This window comes from Pelophylax lessonae (assembly GCF_965119305.1).
Source record: "Pelophylax lessonae genome assembly, chromosome: 1".
NCBI lineage: Eukaryota > Metazoa > Chordata > Amphibia > Anura > Ranidae > Pelophylax > Pelophylax lessonae.
In genome coordinates this window covers 811,796,095-811,817,438 of record NC_138768.1, presented here as the reverse complement: position 1 = coordinate 811,817,438, position 21,344 = coordinate 811,796,095, and the positions used below count along the sequence as shown (strand labels likewise).

The 21,344-nt window shown below is 44.4% G+C and overlaps 1 protein-coding gene across 3 annotated transcripts in view; it reads left to right on the top strand.

Annotated features, from left to right (window-relative positions):
* Positions 1–21,344, top strand: part of FGFR3 (fibroblast growth factor receptor 3) — a 147,667-nt gene that overhangs the window by 914 nt on the left and 125,409 nt on the right. The gene's annotated exons all lie outside the window — the stretch shown is intronic.

Genomic DNA, 21,344 nt, shown 5'->3' with positions numbered 1-21,344 from the left:
CACAGTTCCCCATTGTTACAATGTATGGGCACCCAGGATGAAACCATTCCAATCTGCTCTGATAATGTCACAGTTCCCCATTGTTACAATGTATGGGCACCCAGGACCAAACCATTCCAATCTGCTCTGATAATGTCACAGTTCCCCATTGTTACAATGTATGGGCACCCGGATGAAACCATTCCAATTTGCTCTGATAATGTCGCAGTTCCCATTGTTACAATGTATGGGCATCCGGGATGAAACCATTCCAATCTGCTCTGATAATGTCACAGTTCCCCATTGTTACAATGTATGGGCACCCGGGACCAAACCATTCCAATCTGCTCTGATAATGTCACAGTTCCCCATTGTTACAATGTATGGGCACCCAGGACCAAACCATTCCAATCTGATCTGATAATGTCACAGTTCCCCATTGTTACAATGTATGGGCACCCGGGACCAAACCATTCCAATCTGCTCTGATAATGTCACAGTTCCCCATTGTTACAATGTATGGGCACCCAGGACCAAACCATTCCAATCTGCTCTGATAATGTCACAGTTCCCCATTGTTACAATGTATGGGCACCCAGGATGAAACCATTCCAATCTGCTCTGATAATGTCGCAGTTCCCCATTGTTACAATGTATGGGCACCCAGGACCAAACCATTCCAATCTGATCTGATAATGTCACAGTTCCCCATTGTTACAATGTATGGGCACCCGGGACCAAACCATTCCAATCTGCTCTGATAATGTCGCAGTTCCCCATTGTTACAATGTATGGGCACCCTGGACCAAACCAATCCAATCTGCTCTGATAATGTCACAGTTCCCCATTGTTACAATGTATGGGCACCCAGGATGAAACCATTCCAATCTGCTCTGATAATGTCACAGTTCCCCATTGTTACAATGTATGGGCACCCGGGATGAAACCATTCCAATCTGCTCTGATAATGTCACAGTTCCCCATTGTTACAATGTATGGGCACCCGGATGAAACCATTCCAATCTGCTCTGATAATGTCACAGTTCCCCATTGTTACAATGTATGGGCACCCGGGATGAAACCATTCCAATCTGCTCTGATAATGTCACAGTTCCCCATTGTTACAATGTATGGGCACCCGGATGAAACCATTCCAATCTGCTCTGATAATGTCACAGTTCCCCATTGTTACAATGTATGGGCACCCGGATGAAACCATTCCAATCTGCTCTGATAATGTCGCAGTTCCCATTGTTACAATGTATGGGCATCCGGGATGAAACCATTCCAATCTGCTCTGATAATGTCACAGTTCCCCATTGTTACAATGTATGGGCACCCAGGACCAAACCATTCCAATCTGATCTGATAATGTCACAGTTCCCCATTGTTACAATGTATGGGCACCCGGGACCAAACCATTCCAATCTGATCTGATAATGTCACAGTTCCCCATTGTTACAATGTATGGGCACCCGGGACCAAACCATTCCAATCTGCTCTGATAATGTCACAGTTCCCCATTGTTACAATGTATGGGCACCCGGGACCAAACCATTCCAATCTGATCTGATAATGTCACAGTTCCCCATTGTTACAATGTATGGGCACCCGGGACCAAACCATTCCAATCTGCTCTGATAATGTCACAGTTCCCATTGTTATTGATTGCTAATCTGTGCGGGGAGTTTACATAAGGAGCTCTTCTTCTAAGTGGCTTAATGAGTGCAGTTTAGACTAAATCAGCGTTTATGGTGTCACCCATAATGTCTCCATTAGAACACTTTTATTATAGAGGAGGCTGGGACTGCACTATTTAATGACTATAAACGGTCCTATAAGTATTTTATCTGACCCAATAATGCATCAAATTTGCATCAGTGTGAACTGACACCTAAAGATCGTTTGATGTGCCAAACACTTCGATTGATCATTGATCTATCTACTTTGCTGCGATGAGATGTTCTGTCCAGACTGATGGGAATAATTGTGGATGAAATTATTTGGTTTTGCTCAAAACAACATTATGGTGTTGATTTACTAAGGCTAGGATCACACCTGTGCGTTTTTCAGTTTTGCAGAAACGCAATACAGTCCAGTGAACATGATTTTCTATGGGACACGTTCACAGATGTGCGTTTTCAATTGTTGCGTTTCTTGGAAAGGGTCAGAGAATTTTTATACTCGCAGCAGGTTGTGTTTTTGGTTTCATAGACTTGCATAGTGCTTGCATTTTTTTTTTATGTGTTTCCACTGCGTTTTTGTTTCCCTTGTATAACAGACGCCTCCAAAAAATGCATCAAAAACACGAAACGCGTCAGCTGCAGCCTGCATAGGTGTGAACCTAGCTTAAAACTGGAGACTGAAAATCTGGTGCAGCTGTGCATGGTAGCCAATCGGCTTCTAACTTTAGCCTGTTCGGTTAAGCTTTGACAATAAGCCCCCGTTCACATTGGTGTGATTTGACATGCGATCTCAAATGGCAGCCTATTGCCGGCAATGGCACTGTCCCAATCAGTGCAACGCCGGCTTTGCATCGATTTTCAAAAGTAGTTCCTGCACTAATACTCGTTTGATTAGATCGTTGTATGTAGTCACCATAAGTCTGATGTCACACAGGCGACCCTGCCATTTCGCTCAAACTGCCAGAGGCAAAGTCGCTAAAAAGGCTAGCGGTTTGGCCCCAATGAAATTGCATCATCTGCAGCTTAGGCAGCAAGATTTTCACTCCTATCTCCAGCAATTAACATTCTGCAACGCTCGCACTAACAACAAGAGCGACACCTCCCTGCGTCTGCCTACTCTTTATAGCCAGATGCAGCGAGACGTCGCTTTGTCGTTGGTCCAAACACTGCTGAATCTGGATTGCTAGTGAGAAAAGCTAAATCTCCCTGCGTCTGCCTACTCTCTTTATAGCCAGACGCAGCAAGACGTTGCTTTGTCGTTGGTCCAAACACTGCTGAATCTGGATTGCTAGTGAGGAGAGCGACCTCTCCCTGCGTCTGCCTACTCTCTTTATAGCCAAATGCAGCGAGACGTCGCTTTGTCGTTGGTCCAAACACTGCTGCATCTCGATTGCTAGTGGGAAGAGCGACATCTCCCTGCGTCTGCCTACTCTCTTTATATCCAGACGCAGCGAGACGTTGCTTTGTCGTTGGTCCAAACACTGCTGCATCTCGATTTGCTAGTGGGAAGAGCGAAATCTTGCTGCCTAAGCTGCAGATGGAACGATTCCATAGGGACAAACTGGCCGCCTCTTTAGCTAACCTGCAGTTGGGGATTTGTCTCTAGAGGCCGAATCGCCCACCTGACATCAGACTTCACTATACATGTGACAATGTTGTTGTACAATCTCCTAGATCAGCCAACAAGTATGTAGTACAAGGGTCAGCCTGATTGGAAACACATTGGTCTAGGTAGGTGCTCATATTAAATAGTTTTGGTAAATCTAAAGTTGATTGTACGAAGATTGTGTAGTCAGATTGTAACCTCTGTGGTGACTCTTAAAATGTGTGCAGTCCTAATAGAGCCGAGCTTTCAGCTGATCTGCTATTTGTCAGTGTGTGTGGTCAATTGCAATCATTATATGGCAGATACTAATAACTACGACTTCTGTTACCTAGAAAATGTATAATTGATTGCAGTGGATAACTTTTGCCTGCGACTATTGGTGTCGTGTAAAATTGTCAAGTGTGATGGAAATTTTTAGCCGCTTCCTCACTGCAAGCCTGGAGCTCAGTGTGTTGCTGTTTACAGCCTACATTGTAACTACACGGTGTGTTTTTAATGAACGTGCCAGGATTGTGAAGTGGTTGGCTTGTTTTCAAGAGTCCGTGCGCTGGAAGTGTACAAGCCGGTGTAATCATTTGTGACATCTGCTGTGGTCGATAAGTTACTTTGCATCCTGCAATGTTACAAGCACACTATCCTACACATTGAAATGTTCTTTTATTATAATGCAGCCGTAACGGCTTCTCCAATGGCTGGGATTGTATTCTCCTGCATGCTGTATGTGTTCTGTGCACGTTGCTGAGCACACTGCGGAGCAGTTCCTTGTGGACATGGATGGGAATTGCAGAGCTGTCAGGAACTTCATCGCTGGATAGCACAGTGGATTTCATTTAAATAAAGTCTATTTAAATCGCTAGTAAAACAGCTTGATTTAAATCAAAAATTTTAAAGAGCAACTGTCATCTCTGTCCCGCAGCGGCTCCTCCTCTGACTTGTTTACTCACCAACAGTCCCATTCACTTTAATGGGATGGCTGGTGATGCGGCAGTGACACAAGAAGGGGAGCGACGTGATGGCGGCAGGTGAATGGATGCCCGCTAACAGGCGCTGCCATAATGGATTTTGAATGACCGGTACTCTTTAAATGTAAGGACTAAGGCCTCTTTCACACACGCAGACCGTTCAGATCCGCCTGTCAGTTTTTTAGGCGGATCTGAACGGATGCCCCATGCATCTCTATGGGGCAGCGGATGTCAGCGGAGACATGTCCGCTGATATCCGATCCGATCCTGTCTGTCAAATTTGGACAAATGGAAACCCTATTTTTTATCCGTCTGGCGGATCGGATTGGATGAGAACGGACAATCGGTCCGTTCTTAACGGATTCCCCTATAGAGGACAGCAGGGATCTGACAGCTCCGTCTCTGCACACAGCGCGGAGACGGAGCTGCCATCCGCCTGCTCAGCGGGGGATCGGCGAATCAATCGCCTGCTGAGAAAAACAGAGTCCGCCGATGGAGCAGACAGCGTGAAAGGGGCCTTATTCTTGCTGGTAGTTAGAATCTTTAATATTTGCAAACAAAATGGAAGTTTCCTTTTTAGAGCTGGTTCACACTACCACTACCAGAAAGTCGCCCCGTGACTTGAAGAGACTTGTTTAGAGACTTGTTTAGAGACTTGTTTAGAGACTTGTTTAGAGACTTGTTTAGAGACTTGTTTAGAGACTTGTTTAGAGACTTGTGAACTACTTTGAAGAGACAGGCGACTTTTATCTGTGGGGAATGCCTGAATAATAAGCTTGCCATGTTAGTTAAACAGCGATATCGGAACCAATTTATTCATACAGTTTGTAGTGTACATAGATGTGCAAAACAATATGATAAAGGAATATTCCTGAACTTTGTTTTATCTCCTGGTTACTGTGAAATTGTGTGAATGCATCAATGCAGTGCATGTTGTTATCATCGCTTGCAGAGCTTGTATTCATTGAATGAATTTCCAAAAAATGTAAATATTGCAAAATATACAGCCTCACGCTACATAACTAAGCTCCATTTCATGCTGAATAAACTAAATTATTACTGTATCTTGAATAGAAAACTGTCTTTAGATAGATTTTTACTCCAAAAACATTTTTTTTTTAAATCATTGATTTTTATCCACCCTGCTGGATAATACAAATACTGTAGAGTAAGCCCCTCTAGTTGTTGTTGGGGAGCTAAAAGTTTCAGGTTTCCAGGACATGGGATGCTGGGACTTGTAGTTCTTTCATGATACCAAGTCTGCACTGCTTTGTAAAAGTCTCATAAATAGTAATGCTCTGTCTACAAAGACTAATCAAAGCTGGGCTTACACATTTCTATTGCCTGGAAGTAGTATCCCATAGCTGAAGAGGCGCACATGTGTAATGAAATCCTGATTTTCATGCAGAAGTGTACTGGTGGATATTTACAAAAAGATCTGCGTAGTTTAAAAAAAAAATTTGAAAAAAAAAATGAATTGGCCCGTAAACCTTTTCTATGTGTAAAAGCGCGTTGTGGCCATTACTTGTTTGTATGTGTAAATTTCTTCTGTTCTTCTTTCTAGCCTTGTTGTAAAGCAAAGATTTAAAGTGTTTCTAAACTCACAACAGTAAAATCAGTCAGCATATGCAGTAAGCCCTTGTTCACACTGATGCGGCTTCAGAGTTGCTTGACTTTAAATCCAACTTCATGGCGGCTTGCATATGACTTCTTTAACAGCAATCAATGCAAGTCGTGTTGACATCGCACCAAAGTAGTGCAGAATCCTTTTTCTAAGTCAGAGCGACTTGAATCGCACCATTTAGAACCATTCTCTTTTGTTCATCGATGGACACAGCGCTCCATAAATCATAACTACTGGGTTATATTGCCTCCTCCAGGGGGTAGGACTAGGCAGAACAAAAAAACACCATGCTACGCCCATGAGCCGTCCTCAGCTGGTATATAACCCCCCTCTCTGCTCTAAGTAATCAGTTTTAATCTGTCTAGTCAGGAGTAAGAACCTACTGTAGACTCCTGGTGGGATCTCTGGTCCTATCAATTTTTTTTCTCTCGGGAGATCTACAATCAACTGCCGGAGTGGGGCGATGGGCTGGATCATCTAGATCCAGTGGTCCATCCATCCAGACAGCGCGTGCAGACTGCAGCTCTTCGCTAGGTCAGCCGCGACATAGCCTCACAAACACAGGCCGGCCCGTGAGTTAAATGCCTTGCGAGGTCGCACCGGATTTGGGTCTGATTCGCACAGGACCAATCAGCACTGTCCAGACAGAGGGTCAGGGGTCCTGCAGCCTCATAGAACAGTCAGAATAGAATGAAAACTCCTCCTACAAGCTTTAACCAGACACTGATAGAAGTTACAAGACTGCTATATACTGCTGGTGATAAAAGGTATTTAGCAGTTTATATTTACTAAAATAGCATTTCCATGATCTGTGTACTGTGGGAGACCAGATATAGTGAATGTGGGCTCCTGGGTTTAGTATCACTTTTAAATTTACCGATGTATGCATGTTTATGGGCACATTCACCCAGGCGGATGCATATTTTCTACACGGGTCGAAGGTTCCTGTTGGCAGAGCTGTCAGTCTGTGTAAAATGTACTCCCTAACCACTTTCATAAATCTTTCCCCTAGTTTGACGCGATGAAACCAATCAATATACACTTATTGGGATTTTTTTTTTTTTTTTTTTTACCAAAAATATGTAGCAGAATACATATTTGCCTAGATTGATGAAAAAAGTTTGATTTAAATTTTTTTTATTGGGAATGTTTTATAGCAGAAAGTAAACAATATTGTGTTTTTTTTTTTTTTTTTTTCTTTTTCTTTTGTTTATAGTGCAAAAAATAAAACTGCAGAGGTGATCAAATACCATCCATCAAAAGAAAACTTTATTTGTGGGAAAAAAAGGACATTCATTTTATTTGGGTACAGCGTCGCACGACTGCGCAATTGTCAGTTAAAGTAACGCAGTGCTGTATCACAAAAAATGGCCTGGTCATTAAAGAGGTTGTAAACCCAAAAAAAAAAAAAAAAATGTTCTTCTTTTTGCAACCTGCAAGAGAAACCCATAATGAGCTAGTATGGATCGCATACTAGCTCATTATGAAATACTTACCTTAGAACGAGCCCCCGCCATGCCGTCCGCTTACCTGTATGGCGGGCGACATGTCCAGTCGCCCGTCTTCCGGGATCGCGGCATCTGGCCATCTGATTGCCCGGAGCCGCGGTGACGTCAATCCCGCGCACAGGACGGAGCTCTGAAGGAACGGCATGAGCGGCCGTTCCTTCAGAGCGCATGCGCCAGTGACGTCACTGGCTGCATGTAAGGTAAATATCTCCTAAACGGTACATGTTTAGGAGATATTTACAGGATCTATAGGTAAGCCTTATTATAGGCTTACCTATAGGTACAAGTTACAGAGGAGAGTTTACTTCCTCTTTAAGTGGGAAAAGTAGAACTTCAAATCTGGGCCCCTTTGTAGGAGGGGGGACACCTTGTTGGGGTCAGGAGCTGCCTCAGCAGAGCCATTGTGTCGTATTATTATCTTCTGATAGAATCCAGCGCCTCATCTCTACAATTGGCCCAGGGGCACCATTATTACATCATTACATTTATGAAGCATCACCTGCCCTTTTAAAAAATGTGATAGACTGAAGCCTAGTACACACGGGCTGATTGTCGGGCGGCATTGGCCGGTTCAACAGAAACCAGCCGACATTTGGCCCGTGCCCGTGCCGTAGAGTCGGTCCATAGGGTCACGACCAAAAAAATATCTGCTGATCGGCTCCCAATCAGGGCACTCAGCCAATGGCTGAGCGCCCTGATTGAGGGCTGTCCCCCCTGTCAGAACTCAATAGCACAGCAGGGGGATCGCTGTACTAACATGGGGTAGTTAGTACAGCAGCTCCTCCTGTTTACACTAGCATCAAAAGCAGGCATTTGAGCAGCGTTTTTGAAGCCCCACAAGCTCCTGTCAAAATGATGTGCATTGCAGCGGTCCGTGCTGTTCACATGGTCATGTTTTCCTTGTGTCGCACCAAAATTATTCCGATATCCCGTTTGGCTGGCTTTACCACTAGCATTGATGTCAATGTAAATGTGCCACAATCGTCTCACAAATGCCCCTATGGCATTTACAGCACAGCAAAGCGCTCCTAGACAAGGTGATGGTACAAGAATCTATACAATAGAAGACCAACACGCAGGAGGCATCTGGAAGGCAACACAACCTGTACAAAAACGCATCCGAATGCTGAAGGTGTGTTAATGGTAAAATTTCAAAGCGTGTCTAAATGAGGCCTTAAGTGGGAAATTTTGGTACATTTTGGAAATTTTTGGAAAATTACAGGTTTTTTTTTTTTTTTTATTAATGTATTTGACTTTTTATTTAATTATCATGAATTTAAATGAATATGAATTTGTCGGTCCCTTTTCAGCGCAAGAAAAGCTCAAGAAAAATGCATCCCTTTAAATTCTATTCATGTCTTCACGCTGGTCTGCTGTGCTTTCATTGTGGTGTAAAAATCCTGCTTGCTGCATTTTTGGTTACTGTAGTTAAAAAACTGCAGCAAAAAACAAACCTCCCCGTTGAAATGCATTGAAAACGCAGCAAGAACGCTTCAATAATGTACCCGTGTTACGTTTTTGATGCAGGATTTTGAGTCACGTGACCTATGAAAAACAAACCATAAGCACAGTAAAATCGCGGCAAAATGGAGTGTGTTTTCCAAGCCATTATCCGCACCTTTTTTCTCTATCGACAAAATGCCAAAAACGCCAACATTTCAGTGCATCTTTATTGTGTGTATATATATGAGGAAAGCGATGTTCTGGCTGGGTTTGATGGCTATGGGAAATCTTTATCTGGGACAGACATGAAGTACAGGCCTGTAAACCTAGTGTGGTAACCAACGGCAACCGCTGACTACGGTAACGTGAAATCACCTCCAAGTTGGCTGCTGCTTTATGAAGGAACTTATTACGCCCTATAACCTCCTGTCTGCCCACAGACAGATATTGAATTGAATCTCATTTTTAATGCATTGTGATGAGTGACAGGCGGCTTTTTTCATAAAAATGGTTTTTCTTACGTCTGCTACAATCAAGGTGAAACAAGTGCAATTACTGTCATGGCAGCTCTGTGTGGAAGCACTTAACACATAATGGTCCTCCCTCACCCCTTCATCAGTATTATGAGATTCAGGCGCTCTTTGTAATGTCATCTCATTGCACACTGTAGAATCGTCTTGTCAGAGCTGGTGGAGCACTACAAGTTCCAGCACTGGTGGGAATTGGGGTTTATAGTAGAAATACAGGCCATGCTGGTTAGTGTCTACCTACAACAGAGTCCCCTTACAGGGTTAGTTCACCTTCACCAGAAAAACTGCCTATGCAGAAGGGGTACCCATAGATAAAAAACTGCAGCTTTGACCAAAGTTGGATAATTACCTTGCTATAGGTGTTGGTCATTTATGTACCTCATGAGGCCTGACTGGAAAACTAGAGATGGCCATTCTGCCCTTACTATAGGTGTAGGCCATTTATGTACCTCATGAGTGAATAGAAAACTAGAGATGGCTATTCTGCCCTTACTATAGGTGTAGGCCATTCATGTACCTCATGAGGCCTGACTGGAAAACTCCTAGAGATGGCCATTCTGCCCTTACTATAGGTGTAGGCCATTTATGTACCTCATGAGTGAATAGAAAACTAGAGATGGCTATTCTGCCCTTACTATAGGTGTAGGCCATTCATGTACCTCATGAGGCCTGACTGGAAAACTCCTAGAGATGGCCATTCTGCCCTTACTATAGGTGTAGGCCATTTATGTACCTCATGAGTGAATAGAAAACTAAAGATGGCTATTCTGCCCTTACTATAGGTGTAGGCCATTTATGTACCTCATGAGTGAATAGAAAACTAGAGATGGCTATTCTGCCCTTACTATAGGTGTAGGCCATTTATGTACCTCATGAGGCCTGACTGGAAAACTCCTAGGGATGGCCATTCTGCCCTTACTATAGGTGTTGGCCATTATGTACCTCATGAGGCCTGCATAGAAAACTAGAGATGGCCATTCTGCCCTTACTATAGGTGTAGGCCATTTATGTACCTCATGAGGCCTGACTGGAAAACTCCTAGAGATGGCCATTCTGCCCTTACTATAGGTGTAGGCCATTTATGTACCTCATGAGTGAATAGAAAACTAGAGATGGCTATTCTGCCCTTACTATAGGTGTAGGCCATTCATGTACCTCATGAGGCCTGACTGGAAAACTCCTAGAGATGGCCATTCTGCCCTTACTATAGGTGTAGGCCATTTATGTACCTCATGAGTGAATAGAAAACTAGAGATGGCTATTCTGCCCTTACTATAGGTGTAGGCCATTCATGTACCTCATGAGGCCTGACTGGAAAACTCCTAGAGATGGCCATTCTGCCCTTACTATAGGTGTAGGCCATTTATGTACCTCATGAGTGAATAGAAAACTAAAGATGGCTATTCTGCCCTTACTATAGGTGTAGGCCATTTATGTACCTCATGAGTGAATAGAAAACTAGAGATGGCTATTCTGCCCTTACTATAGGTGTAGGCCATTTATGTACCTCATGAGGCCTGACTGGAAAACTCCTAGGGATGGCCATTCTGCCCTTACTATAGGTGTTGGCCATTATGTACCTCATGAGGCCTGCATAGAAAACTAGAGATGGCCATTCTGCCCTTACTATAGGTGTAGGCCATTTATGTACCTCATGAGGCCTGACTGGAAAACTCCTAGAGATGGCCATTCTGCCCTTACTATAGGTGTAGGCCATTTATGTACCTCATGAGTGAATAGAAAACTAGAGATGGCTATTCTGCCCTTACTATAGGTGTAGGCCATTTATGTACCTCATGAGGCCTGAATAGAAAACTAGAGATGGCCATTCTGCCCTTACTATAGGTGTAGGCCATTTATGTACCTCATGAGGCCTGAATAGAAAACTAGAGATGGCCATTCTGCCCTTACTATAGGTGTAGGCCATTTATGTACCTCATGAGGCCTGAATAGAAAACTCCTAGAGATGGCCATTCTGCCCTTGCTATAGGTGTAGGCCATTTATGTACCCCATGAAGCCTGTCTAAAACCAGATCTCCCAGAGATTGCATCATCCCGTCCTGCCTTGTTGCTAGGGTGTTGCTAAGAGACTCCCATCACAGGAGCGAGCTCTCGATATGTTGAACTCAGAGCTACTGCGTCAGGGGAGAGAAAAGGCATGTGAGCGGGTATGAATCCGAGCAAGAGCTCACTCCTGTGATGGTGGAGGTGAGTAGTACGAGCTGCGCCTCTTAGCAACGTCCTAACGCCAACTTTGGTCAACAAACTCTGCAGCTTTGACCAAGGTTAAATAATACCCTTGCTATGCTGGAGGCCATTTCTGTATCTCCTAAAGCCTAACTGAAAAACTCCCAGAAATTGCGTCATCCCGCCCCGCCTTGTTGCTAGGGGACTCTGTTGACCTCCACCATCTTAGGAGCAAGCTCTTTCTCTGATTTCAAACCATCTCACGTGCGCTTTCTCTTCCCTGATGCAGTAGCTCTGAGCTCAGCATTTTGGGAGTTCACTCCTGTGACTCTTCTGGGAGTTTTTCACTCAGGCTTCAGGATGTACAGTCAGGTCCATAAATATTGGGACATCGACACAATTCTAATCTTTTTGGCTCTATACATCACCACAATGTATTTGAAATGAAACAAACAAGATTTGCTTTAACTGCAGACTTTCAGCTTTAATTTGAGGGTATTTACATCCAAATCAGGTGAACGGTGTAGGAATTACAACCATTTCCAAATCTCTCATTCACCTTTTTTAAAAACCAAAGAAGAAGAAAAATTTTTTTTTTTTTTTACTTTTAGGAAAAAAAAAATTTTGTTTTATGCCTGAAAACCGGAAGTGACATCAGAGGTTGCTCCGGGCATTCCAAGGACATAGACGGTTGGCGGCCATCTTGCCCTCACTTGACTTCTGCCCAGCAAACAGATCTGTTCCGGGCTTAACGGATGGATCCACTAAGCTCAAAAAATGACCTGGAAGCGGCGGGGGGGGGGGGGGGGGGGGAAGAATCCCTTTCTTTGGAAAGCCTAAGGCCTCTTTCACATGGGCGTTCCGAACGTATGTCCTTATATCACCCCATCCATTTGCGGGTGATATACAGACATAATGCATGTCAATGGGATTGCGGATGACCATCCGCTGACATCCGATTTGCATTCTTTCAGTTCTGTTCCGCTTTTTGGAACAGAACCCTATTTTTTTCTTCTGTTTAAAAAACGGAAAGGACGCAAAATCGGATGTCAGCGATGTCATCTGCTGAGATCCGCAATCCCATAGACATACATTATGTCCATATATCATCCGCAAACGGATGGGATGATATGCGGACATACGGACCGGATGACACAAGTGTCATCCGCTCTGTGAAAAAAAAAAAAAGTGCCGGAGCGGATCGAAATACGGTCCGCTCCGTGTGAAAGAGGCCTAAGGGAAAAAAATTTATACCGGGGTTATGACCGCTATAACACTGTTTTTTAACGTCAAAATCATGGCTTACTTTCCAAGTTAGGGGGTCAGCAAGTGGTTAACCCACTGTGGCCAAACTTGCTTTTAGAAGTTCAAAGCAATAGGGCAAAATCAACTGTTATCTTAATATAAATACATATATAATATGTATTTTCTATTCTCTGCATATCAAATGTTACTTATTGAAAAGAAAAAAGTGTGAATGGGGATCCCACATTACAGCCACTAGATGGCGAGAATCCTAAGAAATTAGGATGCTCCTCAGCTCCATCTAGTGGCCACAATGCAGTATTTTCCCCATTCACACTTTTCTTTTTCTCCATGAATAACATTCGATCTGTAGAAAATATAGCATTCCATTTTACCCCATTGCTTTGAAGTTCTTAAAACAAGTCTGGTTGCAGTGTGTGTGTGTTTGTGTTGAACACACATTCTGTGTGTGGTTTTTGTTTTTTTTTAAGCAGTGCTAGTGGGTTCCACACTAGTCCATACAAGACCTGGACTTATGCTGTGCTAAACGATTCTGCGATCTCGATGTCAATGAGTCATTATACCACAGAGGTGTGGGAAAAATAAGAATATATAATGTTGTTTGTAGACACGGTGATTAATTGCTGCTGCAGTGTATGCGTAGCCTGGAGAGTGTGTTTTCCCGCGGTGTGTTCTGTAGAAGATTGGTCTTCCCACATTTATCTGCAGGTCCAGCTTGTGTTTCTGCGTAATCACAGCCTGTTAGTGAATACAGACTATTTATGTATATTCTGGCTTAACCGTTCAGGGAAATGGTTTCATTTTATTCCTTCAAGCTATATCTGGTGAAATGTTGTTGCAGCAGATCAATTTTTCCACCTTTTTGCATTTGGTGAGTAAATTCATTCAGTACTGCTTTATCCAGGAAACTCCTGCAGCTGTGCTAAAATCAGCGAATCAGTAACCTGGAAAAGGATGTGCACCGGTCACCAGCTTGGAGCATCCGTTTTCACAACCAGCCAGGTTAGGTTATGCCGCTAACTGAACAGGCGTATGCCGATCTGCGGCCGGGTTTGGGGAGAAACTTTTGTATGAAATCAGGGGGTGATCCAATTGAAAGTGGTTGTAAACCCTTCCATATACCCAGTGAAGTGGCCTCAGGTGATATACAGAGGTGAAATAAATTCTCATGCATAAGTTGTACCTTTTTATCTGAAGTCTTCTCTTCTCTACATCTGTTTAAAGTTCAGCATTTTATAACGCTTGTCTGAGCTTTTAGAAAGCAGGGGGTGGGGAGCTGAAATAACATACTGCAGAGCTCAGTGTGGAGAGCTCTGGTAGCTGATTGGAGGGAAGGGACACCCCACCCCCACCCCTCCTTCACACAGGAACAGAGCTGAGGCTTTAGATGGTTGGCTGGAGCTTCCTCCCCTTCACTTTTTTTTTTTTTCCCTCTTGGTATCAGGAAAACCTGTCAGAAGTGACTCATTCAGATAGCAGAGGAACGGAGCAGCAGAGAGAAATGGCACTTAGGCCCTGTTCACACCTGACCATTTTTCGGCTCGTAAAATGCTCAACTCTGAAGTCTCAAAATGCCCAACAAGCAAAATCCTATTCGTTTCAATGGCTCCTGTTCATATATGAGCATTTTGTCGCCTGAAGCTCAAAGTGCTTCAAATGCCTGAAGCTCAAAGTGCCTGAAGCTTCTTTTTTTGCAGATGTCAATGCCTGCCTCCCAAACACCTGCAAAAAAAACGCCTGAAAAATGCCAGAAAGCGATGTGCTCAATGAAGCCTTACTGATTTGGACTGAAGCAAGTACACACTATAGAGGGATGTGCTTTGTTCATATTTTCATGTCTGAGGTTTACAACTACTTTAAAGTAGTCATTTTACATGTCTGGGTGAAGACATCTCCAAGATGTTACATGGTTCAGAAAAGCTCTACAGTTATCAGTGGATCTTTGTTTGTGTCAGAAGTGTTTTGCAAGTCTATGCAATGGAAAGTCAATTGGGGGTCAGAAGGAGGTCTCCGGCAGGCCAGATGCACCCATCAATGAATTTGGAATGGTCACAGGAGCGTCTCAAACCGATGCCATCACCCAAAGTCCATCATCACAGCCCCAAAAGCAGTTCTTGAGCTCCTATCTAATGACTTAGCCCAGGCTGAGATGATGATGTCAGCATTTCCTCAGTCTCCTCTCCTCCAGGGATCAGACTGCAACATTGTAACTTTGCAGCAAGTTACAAGGATGTAGGCTGCAGCAGGGGCTGATCCGTGTCAGACATTTGTGCCTGAGAAGAACTGCCCAGACACCAGGATTTACAGGGTTGTGGCAACGAAGAGCTGGTATTTCAGTCCAGGAGAAGGACTAGGGTCCCAGCTTGTCAAGTGGCCCATTGGTTGCTACCCTCTGGAGTTGAAGTAAGACATAGAGAACTTTTTACTGGTACCCTTGACAAAAATGAGCATTTAGCTCCAGCAGCAGCACGCTCCGCAGCAAGGGTAGATTTTTCATTTCCTTGGTGTCTAGCTGAAGGATGCCTCCCACCACTCCCCCTTAACCTGAAAAAGCAGCGTATGGGGGGCGTCCGCGATGCTTTGCGTGACAGGGTGGTAAACATCACCCCCCCTTTCCTCCCCTGAATGGGGCCACCTCACAGCCACATGCAATGCAAGCGGTTGCTGGGTGGTGGTGCGTGTTTTTAGAGGATAAGAGGTGGTAAGGAGGCAACAGAACGCGTCCTCACCACTCGTCAAACCATTGCGTATTGCTCTTCAGAGGGCACCACAAATGTAAACAAGCCCTTAGGGCCCATACACACTGCACTGTTACAACGCACTCTAACGCATGTGCTCAGTCTTGATGTCATCTATATGTAGCGCTCACATCTCTGCACTGTTTTGCAGTACGATTCATAAAATATGACCCGTCCGGACCCGTCCGATATTATTTTTCTGAAACGTTGAGGTGTGTGGAATAGCGGACGGTGTGTGGAATAGCGGACAGCGCATCATAACGCATTACAGCTCTCATCGCAAGTCACAAAGAAGATACGTTATTGTGAATGGGCCCTTAATGATGTCCATGTCATATTGCACTCTGTGGGGCTCTCCTCGTCTGCGGCGCTGGGTGCGGTACGCTCGGGTCACACAGCGGCAGAGTGCGTCCGGGCTGCTCGTATAGGTAGACGAGAGACCTTCACAACAACACACAGGGAGCTTTTTCATCCGCTGCGTTTTAAAGCTGCAGCACATGAAAGGAAAGCTCATTTAGTCAAATGGCGCGTGCGTTATAAGCTTATTGGTGGCACTCGTTCTTTGCTAAATTTTGCGTTTCATTTTCCATAGAAAAGGGGCTCAGGAAACTTTTTTTATCCCTCCCATTTAGCGAGCTAATTCTTCACACAGGGCGGCGAACAGCGAGCGCTTTGTGCCAGCGCCGGCCCCCATAAAACACACATTGAGAGGAGGCATTCTCCAGGTGTGTGCGAGTTTATGAATGATGCCCATTAGGCGATATAGAAGCGGTGTCCGTTTTCACGTCCCCGCAGGGAAGGGGGTCCTACTCCTGGCAAGAAAGAGGCAGATGGCAGCTTGGCTCGCTGAATAGAATCCAAGCTGAAAACACGGGGGCCCTCCTCTGGGCCTTTCCCCCTCATTTTTCTGCTTCTTTTTTTTTTTTTTTTTTTCTACCTCAGAAGCCGCTGCACACTGAACAATGTTCATTTCTTTTTTTTCTCTTTTGCCTCTTCACTCTTTTTATGAATGAAATTGGAGAGGCAGGGGGAGAGGTGAATGTGTGCGCCGTTCATTGGCTGTGACAGGGATGATTAGCAAGGTCAGCAAACTCTTTTTCTGCAGTTCGGAGCTGCCGGTCAGTCTATTCAGAGCGGACAGAATGGAAATCTGTGCTGAGGCAATAGAAAAAGGAGGGAGCGTTGTACCCCCCCCCCCCCCCTCTTCTCCATTTGCATTGGTATTCGGATAATTTTATTAATAATGGACAATTGGTGAATGGCAGCTGACACGATGACTTGGTTATTTCTGCACGGCCTGGCTTCAGTATTTGCTGGAGGCTGAGGGTGGCCAAACAAATGAGGCGCCATTTTGTTCTGCAGGTGCCATGTTGGTTTTCTGCTGGGTGGTAAAGTAGATTTAACCCCCTAGGCCCCTTTCACACAGGCGTTCTCTCCATCTGTTTTCGGCAGACGCAGTGTATCTCTATAGGCCCATTCAGGTTCTTGGACTGCCTGCAGCAAGCTTGCATTTACAGGATAGTTCACCTTTACCACCAAACTGCCAGTGCAGATAAGGGGACATCTGTAGATAAAAACAAACTGCAGATCTGACTAAAATTGAATAATCCCCTTTCTATAGGTGTAGGCCATTTTACGTACCTTATGAAGCCTGACTAGAATACTCCCAGGACGTTGCTATGTGAGGCCTAGTCCTCACTGCTCACTTCCACCATCACAGGAGTGAGCTTGCAAATGCTTAGCAAAGGTAGAATAGGCATCGCACTAAAAGCCGGGTGTCGCAAGCGATAGGCATGGCACGTGTTCGGAGCATGCGTTCTCCTTCTCTCGGCCTGAAGGAGCACCCATGCTCCAAACGCGTGCCATGCCTATTGTTTGGGACACCCGGGACACCGACCCCCCCCCCCCCCCCAGGATCCTTTGGACCAGCTCCAGGTGGTGTTGCTATCCACCCACACAGCCGAAGGCTCCATCCGGCCTCCCTGACTATGATCGCCGATAGCCCATAGTCCGGTCGTGCAAAGTGGGGACTCTTATTCTTTTGATGAACGCTTACATACCATCATCTTATGAGTTGTTTACTTATTATGGCTAATAAAGTCTCATACTGCTACTCTTAGATGCCTCTCTTCTTGTCTCAAATGCTGAGTTTAGAACTATTGCTTAAGGGAAGAGAGGATATGTGAGGGGTTTTAAATCGGAGAAACGCTCCATCCTGTGATGGTGGAGGTGAAGAGTGATGACTAGGCCTCACTTAGCAATGTCCTGGAAGTATTCCAGTCAGGCTTCATAAGATATGTAAAGAGCCCACACCTATAGCAAGGGTATTATTCATCTTTAGTCAGAGCTGCACAGTTTGTTTTAATCTACAAACATCCCTTAGCTACATAGACAGGTTTTATGGAAAGGTAATCTATCCTTTTAAGTCTGATTTTGCAGACCTGAATGGAATCGATTGGTGGTAAGGCCTTGTTCCCATGGGGGCGTATCTTTTGTGTGAGGGCCATGTTTACTCGCATGGGGATGCCCAGGTGTTCCAGTTATCGCCATGCAGGCAGTCCTATTCATGTGTGTTCTGACGCAGCGACTGCCCCCAATTTGATATGTGTACGCGTACATTTTCCTGAACAGTGTTCCTTTCAGTGCATGCACCCGCATAACTATCAAATTAGGAGCAGTGGTTGTGTCCATGCAGCCAATGCATTCCAATAGAACCTCAATGGGACTGCCTGCATGGGGTTGCACAGAACACCTGTGCGGCCCCTATATGAGTACATATGTGTGCAGCAAAAATGATCTCCCCCATTAAGTTTGCATCCAGATAAGATTTTACAGACCTGAATAGAAAGGATTGGATATAAACGGCTCACATCTGTTTACGTCTGGCCACTTATAGGGATTACATAGGTCTGTTGTGTTTTTATTTATTTTTTTCTTCCATTACAATAGAGGAAAGATGGATCAGATACGGATGTCGCATACCTAGCATCCCTTTCTATTTATGATTTCACTTGGCAGGGGATCCAACTAGAGGTCCCCTGCTGGGTCGGAACAGAGGTGATCACGTCAAAGGGGCCTTAACTGAATGATTTCATTTACCAAAGCATTGTGTTTTATAATCAAATTACTACTTTCAAAAAATATGAAGTGTTTTGGCACCTTTATTTTCCATCCTTTGTTGCGTCTCCTGCAGTCTCTTTGTGGCCCCTTCCTACCTTTTATACAATCCAGCAATGTAGTTGGTTTCCTCATGGTGTCACAGTGAACTATGCCATGCATGTTGAAATGGCTGTTTGTATTCTCTGTTGGAGAGGGTGACAACACAGGATATCAGTAGTGAGATGGGTCATTGCTGGTTGTATGTCAGGTTGAAAACCAAAATCCTCTGCATCCCCCCCCCCCCCCAATACCCTGCGGCTCTAATCTCCGGGTGCTGTGGGGGGGTCAATTGAACCAAGGGTCCAGTCTTCCTTGCAGTCAAAGTTTTCGTTTTCTGCCATCTTAAAACTCTTGATTTGTGAGATCTAGCGAATGGTCTCAGGTCTCGAACACCAGGCAGGGACCCATGGCATGCATGAGATCTTGTACATGATATGCCATAGGTCTGCAAGGTATTCGGTACCTGGTATAGGCCTTCGGCTGTGTTTCCCGATTGGAATTTCAAGATGGTGGTTCTACGAGACGTGTCTGAGACCTGCAGAATTTGCTCACATCTGTGAGACCCTGCAAATGCGGGATCCTGCATTAGAAACCCTGCTCCACATTACGCATCCCAGGAGGCAGCAGCTGGCCAAAACTACATCTTCTAGACGAGGAATCAGAAAGTGGCAGTAATAAAGAAAATAAGTTTGATTACGTTTTCTTAACTTTAAAAAAACGTATTTTATTTTCTTAACTTACTGTGGAGGAAGCATGTGAGCTGAAATTAATTTCATTGGTGGAGGTCCACTTTATTTGGGTGCATAAGGCCTTAACCTGTTACAGCCAAACAGAATTGACTTTCCTAAATTTGAATCAACACAAGATGATTCTGATTGGCTGTTGTGGATACTGGCCACACCCTGTACCATTTCATCACATGAGCCACCTGGTTTTCTGTCCTCTTGAGCACTGAGCCAAGACGGCTGAGCACAGTTCTACATGTTGTATCCAGTATGTTCCACTGTGTCATAAATTATCTGGGCGTATGAAGACGGGAGTTTGGATTATTTGGAGTTTTATGCCAATGCATTCACTAGTAAACTTGCTACCTGTGTGTTTTTTTTCTTTTTTTATTGTCTTTGATGCTGTGCCAGGTAACTGAGTGTAGTACAAGGATGGGCAGCTTGCTGTCTCCAGCTATTCTAAAACCAGCACAATGCCAAATCGGATGTAGCATGCAACTCACCCATCGCAACCTGATTCCCATCCCCCCAGAGTCCAAATACATTCTGGGGCTTGTAGTCCTTCAGATGCTCTCTGGCCAGCCAAGAATCCGATGCAATACCCATTTGTATAGATTGGTGTGTGCGGATTGACATGTCCCTGTCAGGTTGTTGATGTATCTGGAGTCTTGTGTATGAAGTGTCTTCTGTCCTGTACTCTGTGGTGTGACTCATTTTACGAGAAAGAGACCAAGTATCGTCATAAATGATACCTTGTTATTTTTCCAAAGCCGCTGCCTGGACAGATGATGACAGCTGATCCTAAGCTTTTTATGATGTTGGTTTTGTTACTGCACTTACGTCTTATTTAGACCCAAGGCTTCCATAGAGCACCACTCTAATAAAAGAGGACCACCCTGTGTTATTTATATGTGAAGTGTTTTAAGTGACGTCGGGGGTTCCTGTAGTTGAGAACAACTACTAGAGCTAGAGGTTTGTTGGTTTGTTGGTGAAGTGTAACTAAAGTTTCTTTTTTTTTTTCTGCATACTTGTTCAAGATCAAGGACTTGCCTAAAATCCAGTAATACACTCACCCTGCTCTGAACATTTTCAATTACTCTCAATTTTTTGGCACGGTGTTGAAAAGTAAGAACCACTAGAGGCTGATCTGCTGACAGCCTAAAGATTTACTGCTGCTCAGCGACTCTGGGCTTCAGCAAAATGGCAGCCTCTGGCAAGAAGAAACCAGAGGCAATTGACAGGAAACACTCATTTTGGCAGCATAATTATTAATGTAGGCTGTATGTTCCTTGCTAAAGAACATTACTTTTAATGGAGTTATGTGGAAAATTCGGCTTTAACCTAACGCAGTAGCTGGCAGGGGTTGTACACATGCCACGGCCATGATTTTTTTGGGCAAAAAATTTACCCCCTGTTGTGTTTGACTGCCAGTACCGCCACATAACGCAACCCATTCAAGTGAATCACCTATTAGGGCTCGCTCATACGTGCAGCCGAGGGATGGCAAAAATAGGCAGTTGTTATGGTTTTAAGGCCCACTTTAACCTAACACAATTGAAGAGGCAAGAACTCACTGCTCAAGGTGGTGTAATTGCCTGATGACTCACACCGGTGCATGCCCCGGCTCGCCTCCGTGAAAACTTGATGAAGGAAAAGGAATTGGCAGCACTCCAGGTTGAGTGAAAATCCAGATTTATTGACTGGACATCCAAATATGACAATCGTGACAAGGTTGACGCGTTTCACACACTGACTGTGTGCTTAATCATTAGCATGATTATCATGATTGAGCACACAGTCAGTGTGTGAAACGCGTCAACCTTGTCACGATTGTCCTATTTGGATGTCCAGTCAATAAATCTGGATTTTGACTCAACCTGGAGTGCTGCCAATTCCTTTTCCTTTATCAACCTAACACAATGGTTGGAGGGG